This window comes from Triticum urartu, chromosome 7 (genome assembly GCF_003073215.2).
Source record: "Triticum urartu cultivar G1812 chromosome 7, Tu2.1, whole genome shotgun sequence".
NCBI lineage: Eukaryota > Viridiplantae > Streptophyta > Magnoliopsida > Poales > Poaceae > Triticum > Triticum urartu.
In genome coordinates, this window is record NC_053028.1 from 220,356,544 (window position 1) to 220,367,409 (window position 10,866).

Here is a 10,866-nt window from a genome sequence, read left to right on the forward strand (position 1 = left end):
AGTTCATCGGATCCTTCCATGCCAACGTCGATCTCTCCGTATGTGGGAGTTCAACCCGGAAGGACCGCGAACTATTCAGCAGTTCTTCGGCGTGACGCTGGAAGAGATGTATGGATTGTTCTTCGGATCACGAATAAAGTGTCCAGACACCACCGAGGATGTGGGTCTCAACTGTAATCGTCCAGATACCCAGGTAAGTATTTCCATGACCGAACACACTGTCTCTTCATTTGTCATAACATAATTCTGAAAGAATTGCTCTTGTCCAGGACTAGGTAAGAAAGGCAAAGATGATCAGGTGTTCGGCCCCCCTTCCCGAGGGCTCGCCAGATCCTGTACTAGCCAGGATGCTGGAGCACGCACCTTATCAAGTGCCCTCGGGGGAAGATAAAGGGAGAGACGGAGAAGCCAAAAGCGAGCCTCGCGCATTACTCATCCAAACCGAGGGAATTAGTACCTCCACGAAGGAGGATAATCGGGGAGAAGAATATGAAATTCCCTCTCCCCAAGGAAGGAAAAGGACCGCTCCTGAAGACTTGGAAACAAGGGTTTCCAAATGAGAGAAGAAACCCTCGCCAGGGGCCTTGACCCAGAGGGCATTCCTTCCGCACAGTGCTCGCAAGGGGGTCAGCCCTCCACCGAGCTGTAAGTAAACAAAAGTACTTTTGGTAAATATATTCTGCTTTATCTCCGCGGACAATAACTGAGACATATGTCTTGCAGTCCGGATCGTAGCTCTTCCCGACAGAGTTCGTCTTTGGGGGATCTCCTTCTGGAGATGATGGAGAGCGAAACGCCTCCCCTTGTCTCCCCGCCTCCTGGGGCGGATGACTATGGGAGTCCTGGATTAGGGGGTCTTCGGACAGCCGGACTATATCCATTGGCCGAACTGTTAGACTATGAAGATACAAGATTGAAGACTTTGTCCCGTGTCCGGATGGGACTCTACTTGGCGTGGAAGCCAAGCTAGGCAATATGGATATGTACATCTCCTCCTTTGTAACCGACCTTGTGTAACCCTAGCCCCCTCCGGTGTCTATATAAACCGGAGGGTTTTAGTCCGTACGACAACATACAATCATACCATAGGCTAGCTTTTAGGGTTTAGCTTCTCTGATCTCATGGTAGATCTACTCTTGTACTACCCATATCATCAATATTAATCAAGCAGGATGTAGGGTTTTACCTCCATCAAGAGGGCTCGAACCTGGGTAAAACATTGTGTCCCCTGCCTCCTGTTACCATCCACCTTAGACGCACAGTTCGGGACCCCCTACCCGAGATCCGCCGGTTTTGACACCGACATTGGTGCTTTCATTGAGAGTTCCTCTGTGTCGTCGCCGTTAGGCTTGATGGCTCCTGCTATCATCGATAGCGATGCAGTCCAGGGTGAGACTTTTCTCCCCAGACAGATCTTCGTGTTCGGCGGCTTTGCACTGCGGGCCAATTCGCTTGGCCATCTGGAGCAGATTGAAAGTTATGCCCCTGGCCACCAGGTCAGGTTTGGAAGCTTAAACTACACGGCCGACATCCGTGGAGACTTGATCTTCGACGGATTCGAACCTCTGCCTTGTGCGTCACGCGGTCACGATGAGCACGATTTAGCTCTACCATCGGACAGTGTTCAGGAGATCACACATGCAGCCGCTCCGACCCTCAATTCGGAGCCAGTTGCCCCGTCCATGGATGGGTGGATGGACCCCGCCATGGAGGCGTTACCCTCAGCGGCGATCGAGCCGAACATCAACCTTAACCTGCCCAAGAGCCGTGTTGTTAAACTGCCGAATTCTTCTCCGGCCACGGACTCCGAACCGCCTGCGCCCGTTCCTATCGAATTTGATTGGGCGCCGATCATGGAGTTTACCTCCGCGGATATCTTTCAGCACTCGCCCTTCGACGACATACTGAACTCATTAAGGTCTCTCTCCTTGTCAGGAGAGTCCTGGCCGAACTACGTCCGGTAGGACTAGGATGCGGACGACGAAGAAATTCGCGGCCCACCCACCACCCACTTAGTAGCCACTGTCAATGACTTAACCGACATGCTCAACTTCGACTCCGAAGACATCGACGGTATGGACGATGATGCGGGAGACGAAGAGGAACCACTGCCCACAGGGCACTGGACAACCACCTCATCATACGATATATACATGGTGGATACACCCAAATAAGGCAATGGCAACGAGACAGCGGAGGATGACCCCTCCAAGAAGCAACCCAAGCGCCGACGTCAGCGGCGCCGCTCTAAGTCCCGTCAAAGAAAAAGTGGTGATACTGGCACAGGAGGTAATAACACTCCGGATAGTGCCGAAGACAACAACAACCCCCTTCAGCAAGATTTAGAGCAGGAGGATAGAGGAGCTAGCCCTCCTGAGAGAGCGGCAGACGGAGAGGCGGAGGATGATAATTACATGCCCCCCTCCGAAGATGAGGCAAGCCTCGGCGATGACGAATTCGCCGTGCCAGAGGATCCCGCCGAACAAGAGCGCTTCAAGCGCCGGCTTATGGCCACGACAAATAGCCTTAAGAAAATGCAGCAGCAGCTTCAAGTTGATCAAGATCTGCTAGCTGACAGATGGACTGAAGTCCTCGTGGCCGAGGAATATAAACTCAAGTGCCCCTCCAAGAGTTACCCAAAATGCAGGCTGCTACCTCGACTGGAGGAAGAAGCGTATGATGCGGCTGATCGGCCACCTTGTGGCCGTGATAGAGAGGCATTCCAGCCAAAAGCTCAGCCCGCACCCCGACGCCATTCAAATAAAAAAGCATGGGGAAACACGCCAGACCTGCGAGACGTATTGGAGGACAAAGCAAAACATGCAAGATCGATCTACGGATCACGAGGGCGCGCCACTATGCGAGACGATAAACGTCACGCCGGATACAGTAAAAGTAAATCCGGCTGGGCCGAACACAGCGGGCAAGACCCATTTGAGCTGCGTCGCGATATGGCCTAATAAAGAGGCGCCGCACACCCCTTATGCTTCACAGACGAAGTAATGGATCATCAAATCCCAGAAGGTTTCAAACCTGTAAATATTGAATCATACGACGGCACAACAGATCCTACGGTATGGATCGAGGATTTCCTCCTCCACATCCACATGGCCCGCGGTGATGACTTACACGCCATCAAATACCTCCCACTAAAGCTCAAAGGACCAGCGCGGCATTGGCTTAACAGCTTGCCAGCAGAGTCCATCAGCTGTTGGGAAGATCTGGAGGCCGCATTCCTCGACAACTTTCAGGGCACTTAGTGCGACCACCAGATGCCGATGACTTGAGCCACATAATTCAGCAGCCAGAAGAATCGGCCAAACAATTCTAGACTCGGTTCCTAACAAAGAAAAATCAAATCGTCGACTGTCCGGATGCAGAGGCCCTAGCGGCTTTCAAACACAACATCCGCGATGAGTGGCTAGCCCAGCACCTTGGTCAGGAAAAGCCGAAATCTATGGCAGCCCTCACGACACTCATGACCCGCTTTTGTGCGGGAGAAGATAGTTGGCTGGCTCATAGTAACAATATGTCAAAGAACCATGGTACCTCGGATACCAAGGACGGCAATAGCAGGTCCTGTCGCAACAAACATAAGCGCCGCATTAACAGCGATAATACTGAGGATACGACAGTCAATGCCGGATTCAAAGGCTCTAAACCCGGTCAGCGGAAAAGGCCATTTAAACAAAGTACGCCGGGCCCGTCCAGTTTGGACCGCATACTCGATCGCTCGTGTCAAATACACGGCACCCCAGACAAGCCAGCCAATCACACCAACAGGGATTGTTGGGTGTTCAAGCAGGCCGGCAAGTTAATTGCCGAAAACAAGGATAAGGGGCCACATAGCGATGACGAGGAGGAGCCCCGGCAGCCACACACCGGAGGACAGAAGAGGTTTCCCCCACAAGTGCGGACGGTGAACATGATATATGAAGGAAATATGCCCTAGAGGCAATAATAAAGTTATTATTTATTTCCTTATATCATGATAAATGTTTATTATTCATGCTAGAATTGTATTAATCGGAAACATAATACATGTGTGAATACATAGACAAACAGAGTGTCACTAGTATGCCTCTACTTGACTAGCTCGTTAATCGAAGATGGTTATGTTTCCTAACCATGAACAAAAGAGTTGTTATTTGATTAACGGGATCACATCATTAGAAGAATGATGTGATTGACTTGACCCATTCCGTTAGCTTAGCACTCGATCGTTTAGTATGTTGCTATTGCTTTCTTCATGACTTATACATGTTCCTATGACTATGAGATTATGCAACTCCCGTTTGCCAGAGGAACACTTTGTGTGCTACCAAACATCACAACGTAACTGGGTGATTATAAAGGAGCTCTACAGGTGTCTCCAAAGGTACATGTTGGGTTGGCTTATTTCGAGATTAGGATTTGTCACTCCGATTGTCGGAGAGGTATCTCTAGGCCCTCTCGGTAATGCACATCACATAAGCCTTGCAAGAATTGCAACTAATGAGTTAGTTGCGAGATGATGTATTACGAAACGAGTAAAGAGACTTGCCGGTAACAAGATTGAACTAGGTATTGAGATACCGACGATCGAATCTCGGGCAAGTAACATACCGATGACAAAGGGAACAACGTATGTTGTTATGTGGTCTGACCGATAAAGATCTTCATAGAATATGTGGGAGCCAATATGAGCATCCAGGTTCCGCTATTGGTTATTGGCCGGAGACGTGTCTCGGTCATGTCTACATTGTTCTCGAACCTGTAGGGTCCGCACGCTTAAGGTTTTGATGACAGTTATATTATGAGTTTATGCATTTTGATGTACCGAAGTTTGTTCCGAGTCCCGGATGTGATCACGGACATGACGGGGAATCTCGAAATGGTCGAGACATAAAGATTGATATATTGGAAGCCTATATTTGGATATCGGAAGTGTTCCGGGTGAAATCGGGATTTTACCGGAGTACCGGGAGGTTACCGGAACCCCCCGGGAGGTATATGGGCCTTAGTGGGCTTTAGTGGAAGAGAGGAGAGGTGGCCAGGGCTGGGCCGCGCGCCCCTCCCCCCCGCGCCCCTCCCCCCTAGTCCGAATAGGACAAGGAGAGGGGGCGGCGCCCCCCTTCCTTCTCTCTCTCCTCTTTCCCCCTCCCGAATCCTATTCCAACTAGGAAGGGGGGAATCCTACTCCCGGTGGGAGTAGGACTCCTCCTAGCGCCCTCCTCCTGGCCGGCCGCACCTCCCCGCTCCTTTATATACGGGGGCAGGGGGCACCCCTAGACACACAAGTTGATCCACGTGATCATATTCTTAGCCGTGTGCGGTGCCCCCTTCCACATACTCCTCGATAATATTGTAGTGCTTAGGCGAAGCCCTGCGACGTAGTACATCAAGATCGTCACCACGCCGTCGTGCTGACGAACTCTTCCCCGACACTTTGCTGGATCGGAGTCCGGGGATCGTCATCGAGCTGAACGTGTGCTAGAAACTCGGAGGTGCCGTAGTTTCGGTGCTTGATCGGTCGGGCCGTGAAGACGTACGACTACATCAACCGCGTTGTGCTAACGCTTCCGCGTCGGTCTACAAGGGTACGTAATCACACTCTCCCCTCTCGTTGCTATGTCACCATGATCTTGCGTGTGCGTAGGAATTTTTTTGAAATTACTACGTTCCCCAACATACGTTCCCCAACAGTGGTATCAGAGCCTAGGTTTTATGCGTTGATGTTATATGCACGAGTAGAACACAAGTGAGTTGTGGGCGATATAAGTCATACTGCTTACCAGCATGTCATACTTTGGTTCGGCGGTATTGTTGGACGAAGCGGCCCGGACCGACATTACGCGTACGCTTACGCGAGACCGGTTCTCCCAACGTGCTTTGCACAAAGGTGGCTAGCGGGTGACAGTTTCTCCAACTTTAGTTGAACCGAGTGTGGCTACGCCCGGTCCTTGCGAAGGTTAAAACAGCACCAACTTGACAAACTATCATTGTGGTTTTGATGCGTAGGTAAGATTGGTTCTTTCTTAAGCCCGTAGCAGCCACGTAAAACTTGCAACAACAAAGTAGAGGACGTCTAACTTGTTTTTGCAGGGCATGTTGTGATGTGATATGGTCAAGACATGATGCTATATTTTATTGTATGAGATGATCATGTTTTGTAACCGAGTTATCGGCAACTGACAGGAGCCATATGGTTGTCGCTTTATTGTATGCAATGCAATCACGCTGTAATGCTTTACTTTATCACTAAGCGGTAGCGATAGTCGTGGAAGCATAAGATTGGCGAGACGACAACGATGCTACGATGGAGATCAAGGTGTCGCGCCGGTGACGATGGTGATCACGATGGTGCTTCGAAGATGGAGATCACAAGCACAAGATGATGATGGCCATATCATATCACTTATATTGATTGCATGTGATGTTTATCTTTTTGCATCTTATCTTGCTTTGATTGACGGTAGCATTATAAGATGATCTCTCACTAATTATCAAGAAGTGTTCTCCCTGAGTATGCACCGTTGTGAAAGTTCTTCATGCTGAGACACCACGTGATGATCGGGTGTGATAGGCTCTACGTTCAAATACAACGGGTGCAAAACAGTTGCACACGCGGAATACTCAGGTTATACTTGACGAGCCAAGCATGTACAGATATGGCCTCGGAACACGGAGACCGAAAGCTCGAGGGTGAATCATATAGTAGATATGATCAACATAGTGATGTTCACCAATGAAACTACTCCATCTCACGTGATGATCGGACATGGTTTAGTTGATTTGAATCACATAATCACTTAGAGGATTAGAGGGATGTCTATCTAAGTGGGAGTTCTTAAAGTAATATGATTAATTGAACTTAAATTTATCATGAACTTAGTCCTGGTAGTATTTTGTAAATCATGTTGTAGATCAATAGCTCGCGTTGTTGCTTCCCTGTGTTTATTTTGATATGTTCCTAGAGAAAATTGTATTGAAAGATGTTAGTAGCAATGATGCGGATTGGATCCGTGATCTGAGGTTTATCCTCATTGCTGCACAGAAGAATTATGTCCTTGATGCACCGCTAGGTGACAGACCTATTGCAGGAGCAGATGCAGACGTTATGAACGTTTGGCTAGCTCAATATGATGACTACTTGATAGTTTAGTGCACCATGCTTAACGGCTTAGAATCGGGACTTCAAAGACGTTTTGAACGTCATGGAACATATGAGATGTTCCAGGAGTTGAAGTTAATATTTCAAGCAAATACCCGAGTTGGGAGATATGAAGTTTCCAACAAGTTCTATAGCTAAAAGATGGAGGAGAATCACTCAACTAGTGAGCATGTGCTCAGATTGTCTGGGTACTACAATTGCTTGAATCAAGTGGGAGTTAATCTTCCAGATAAGATAGTGATTGATAGAATTCTCTAGTCACCATTACCAAGTTAGTAGAACTTCGTGATGAACTATGATATGCAAGGGATAACGGAAACAACTCCCAAGCTCTTCGTGATGCTGAAATCAACGAAGGTAGAAATCAAGAAAAACATCAAGTGTTGATGGTTGACAAGACCACTAGTTTCAAGAAAAGGGCAAAGGGAAGAAGGGGAACTTCAAGAAGAACGGCAAGCAAGTTGCTGCTCAAGTGAAGAAGCCCAAGTCTGATCCTAAGCCTGAGACTGAGTGCTTCTACTGCAAAGGGACTGGTCACTGGAAGCGGAACTACCCCAAGTGATTGGTGGATAAGAAGGATGGCAAAGTGAACATAAGTATATTTGATATACATGTTATTGATGTGTACTTTACTAGTGTTTATAGCAACCCCTCAGTATTTGATACTAGTTCAGTTGCTAAGATTAGTAACTCGAAACGGGAGTTGCAGAATAAACAGAGACTAGTTAAGGGTGAAGTGACGATGTGTGTTGGAAGTGGTTCCAAGATTGATATGATCATCATCGCACACTCCCTATAATTTCGGGATTAGTGTTGAACCTAAATAAGTGTTATTTGGTGTTTGCGTTGAGCATGAATATGATTTGATCATGTTTATTGTAATACGGTTATTCATTTAAGTAAGAGAATAAATTGTTGTTCTGTTTACATGAATAAAACCTTATATGGTTACACACCCAATGAAAATAGTTCGTTGGATCTCGATCGTAGTGATATACATAATCACAATATTGAAACCAAAAGATGCAAAGTTAATAATGATAGTGCAACTTATTTGTGGCACTGCCGTTTAGGTCATATTGGTGTAAAGCGCATGAAGAAACTCCATGCTGATGGGATTTTGGAATCACTTGATTATGAATCACTTGGTGCTTGCGAACCATGCCTTATGGGCAAGATGACTAAAGACTCCGTTCTCCGGAACAATGGAGCGAGCAACATATTTGTTGGAAATCATACATACTGATGTATGTGGTCCGATGAATATTAAAGCTCGCGACAAGTATCATTATTTTCTGACCTTCATAGATGATTTAAGCAGATATGAGTATATCTACTTGATGAAACATAAGTCTGAAAAGTTCAAAGTATTTCAGAGTGAAGTAGAAAATCATCATGACAAGAAAATAAAGTTTCAACGATCTGATCGCAGAGACGAATATTTGAGTTACAAGTTTGGTCTTCAATTAAAACAATGTGGAATAGTTTCACAAACTCATGCCACCTGGAACACCACAGCATAATGGTGTGTCCGAACGTCATAACCGTACTTTATTGGATATAGTACAATCTATGATGTTTCTTACCGATTTACCAATATCGTTTTGGGATCATGCATTAGAGACAGCTGCATTCACGTTAAAAAAATGGGGCACCATCTAAGTCCGTTGAGATGACACAATCTGAACTATGGTTTAGCAAGAAACCGAAGTTGTCGTTTCTTAAAGTATGGGATTGTGATGCTTATATGAAAAAGTTTCATCTTGATAAGCTCAAACCCAAATCGGAGAAATATGTCTTCATAGGATACCCAAAGGAGACTGTTGGGTACACCTTCTATCACAGATCCGAAGGCAAGACATTCGTTGCTAAGAATGGATCCTTTCCAGAGAAGGAGTTTCTCTCGAAAGAAGTGAGTGGGAGGAAAGTAGAAAACTTGATAAGGTAATTGTACCTTATCCCTTATTGGAAAGTGGTTCATCACAGAAATCTATTCCTGTGACTACTAGACCGATTAATGAGGAAGCTAATGATGATGATCATGTAACTTCAGATCAAGTTACTACCGAACCTCGTAGGTAAAACCAGAGTGAGATCCGCACCAGAGTGGTACAGTAATCCAGTTTTGGAGGTCATGTTACTTGACCATGACGAGCCTACGAACTATGGAGAAGCGATGGTGAGCCCAGATTCCGCGAAATGGTTTGAGGCCATGAAATCTGAGATATGATCCATGTATGAGAACAAAGTATGGACTTTGATGGATTTGCCCGATGATCGGCAAGCCATAGAAATAAATGGATCTTCAAGAGGAAGACGGACGCTGATAGTAGTGTTACTATTTACAAAGCTAGACTTGTCGAAAAAGGTTTTTGACAAAGTTCAAGGTGTTGACTACGATGAAATTTTCTCACTCGTAGCGATGCTTAAGTCTGTCCAAATCATGTTAGCAATTGCCGCATTTTTATGAAATCTGGCAAATGGATAAACAAAACTACATTCCTTAATGGATTTAAAGAAGAGTTGTATATGATGCAACTAGAAGGTTTTGTCAATCCTAAAGGTGCTAACATAATATGCAAGCTCCAGCGATCCATCTATGGACTGGTGCAAGCATCTCGGAGTTGGAATATACGCTTTGATAAGTTGATCAAAGCATATAGTTTTATACAGACTTGCGGTGAAGCCTGTATTTACAAGAAAGTGAGTGGGAGCACTACAACATTTTTGATAAGTATATGTGTATGACATATTGTTGATCGGAAATAATGTAGAATTATTCTGCAAAGCATAAAGGAGTGTTTGAAAGGATTTTGTCAAAGAAAACCTCGGTGAAGCTACTTACATATTGAGCATCAAGATCTATAGAGATAGATATAGACGCTTGATAAGTTTTTTTTCTTTCAATGAGTACATACCTTGACAAGATTTTGAAGTAGTTCAAAATGGAACAGTCAAAGAAAGAATTCTTGCCTGTGTTACAAGGTGTGAAATTGAGTAAGACTCAAAGCCCGACCACGGCAGAAAATAGAATGAGAATGAAAGTCATTCCCTATGCCTTGGCCATAGGTTCTATAAAGTATGCCATGCTGTGTACCAGACCTATTGTATACCCTACACTAATTTTGGCAATGGAGTACAATAGTGATCTAGGAGTAGATCACTGGACAGCGGTCAAAAATTATCCTTAGTGGAATAAGGATATGTTTCTCGATTATGGAGGTGACAAAAGATTCATCGTAAAAGGGTTACGTCGATACAAGTTTTGGCACTGATCCGGATGACTCTTAGTCTTCATCTAGATACATATTGAAAGTGGGAGAAATTAGCTAAAGTAGCTCTGTGCAAAGCATTCCAGACATAGAAAATTGCAAAATACTTACGGATCTGAATATGGCAGACCCGTTGACTAAACTTCTCTCACAGGCAAAACATGATCACACCTTAGTACTCTTTGGGTGTTAATCACATAGCAATGTGAACTAGATTACTGACTCTAGTAAACCCTTTGGGTATAGGTCACATGACAATGTGAACTATGGGTGTTAATCACATGGTGATGTGAACTATTAGTGTTGAATCACATGGCGATGTGAACTAGATTATTGACTCTAGTGCAAGTGGGAGACTGAAGGAAATATGCCCTAGAGGCAATAATAAAGTTATTATTTATTTCCTTATATCATGATAAATGTTTATTATTCATGCTAGAA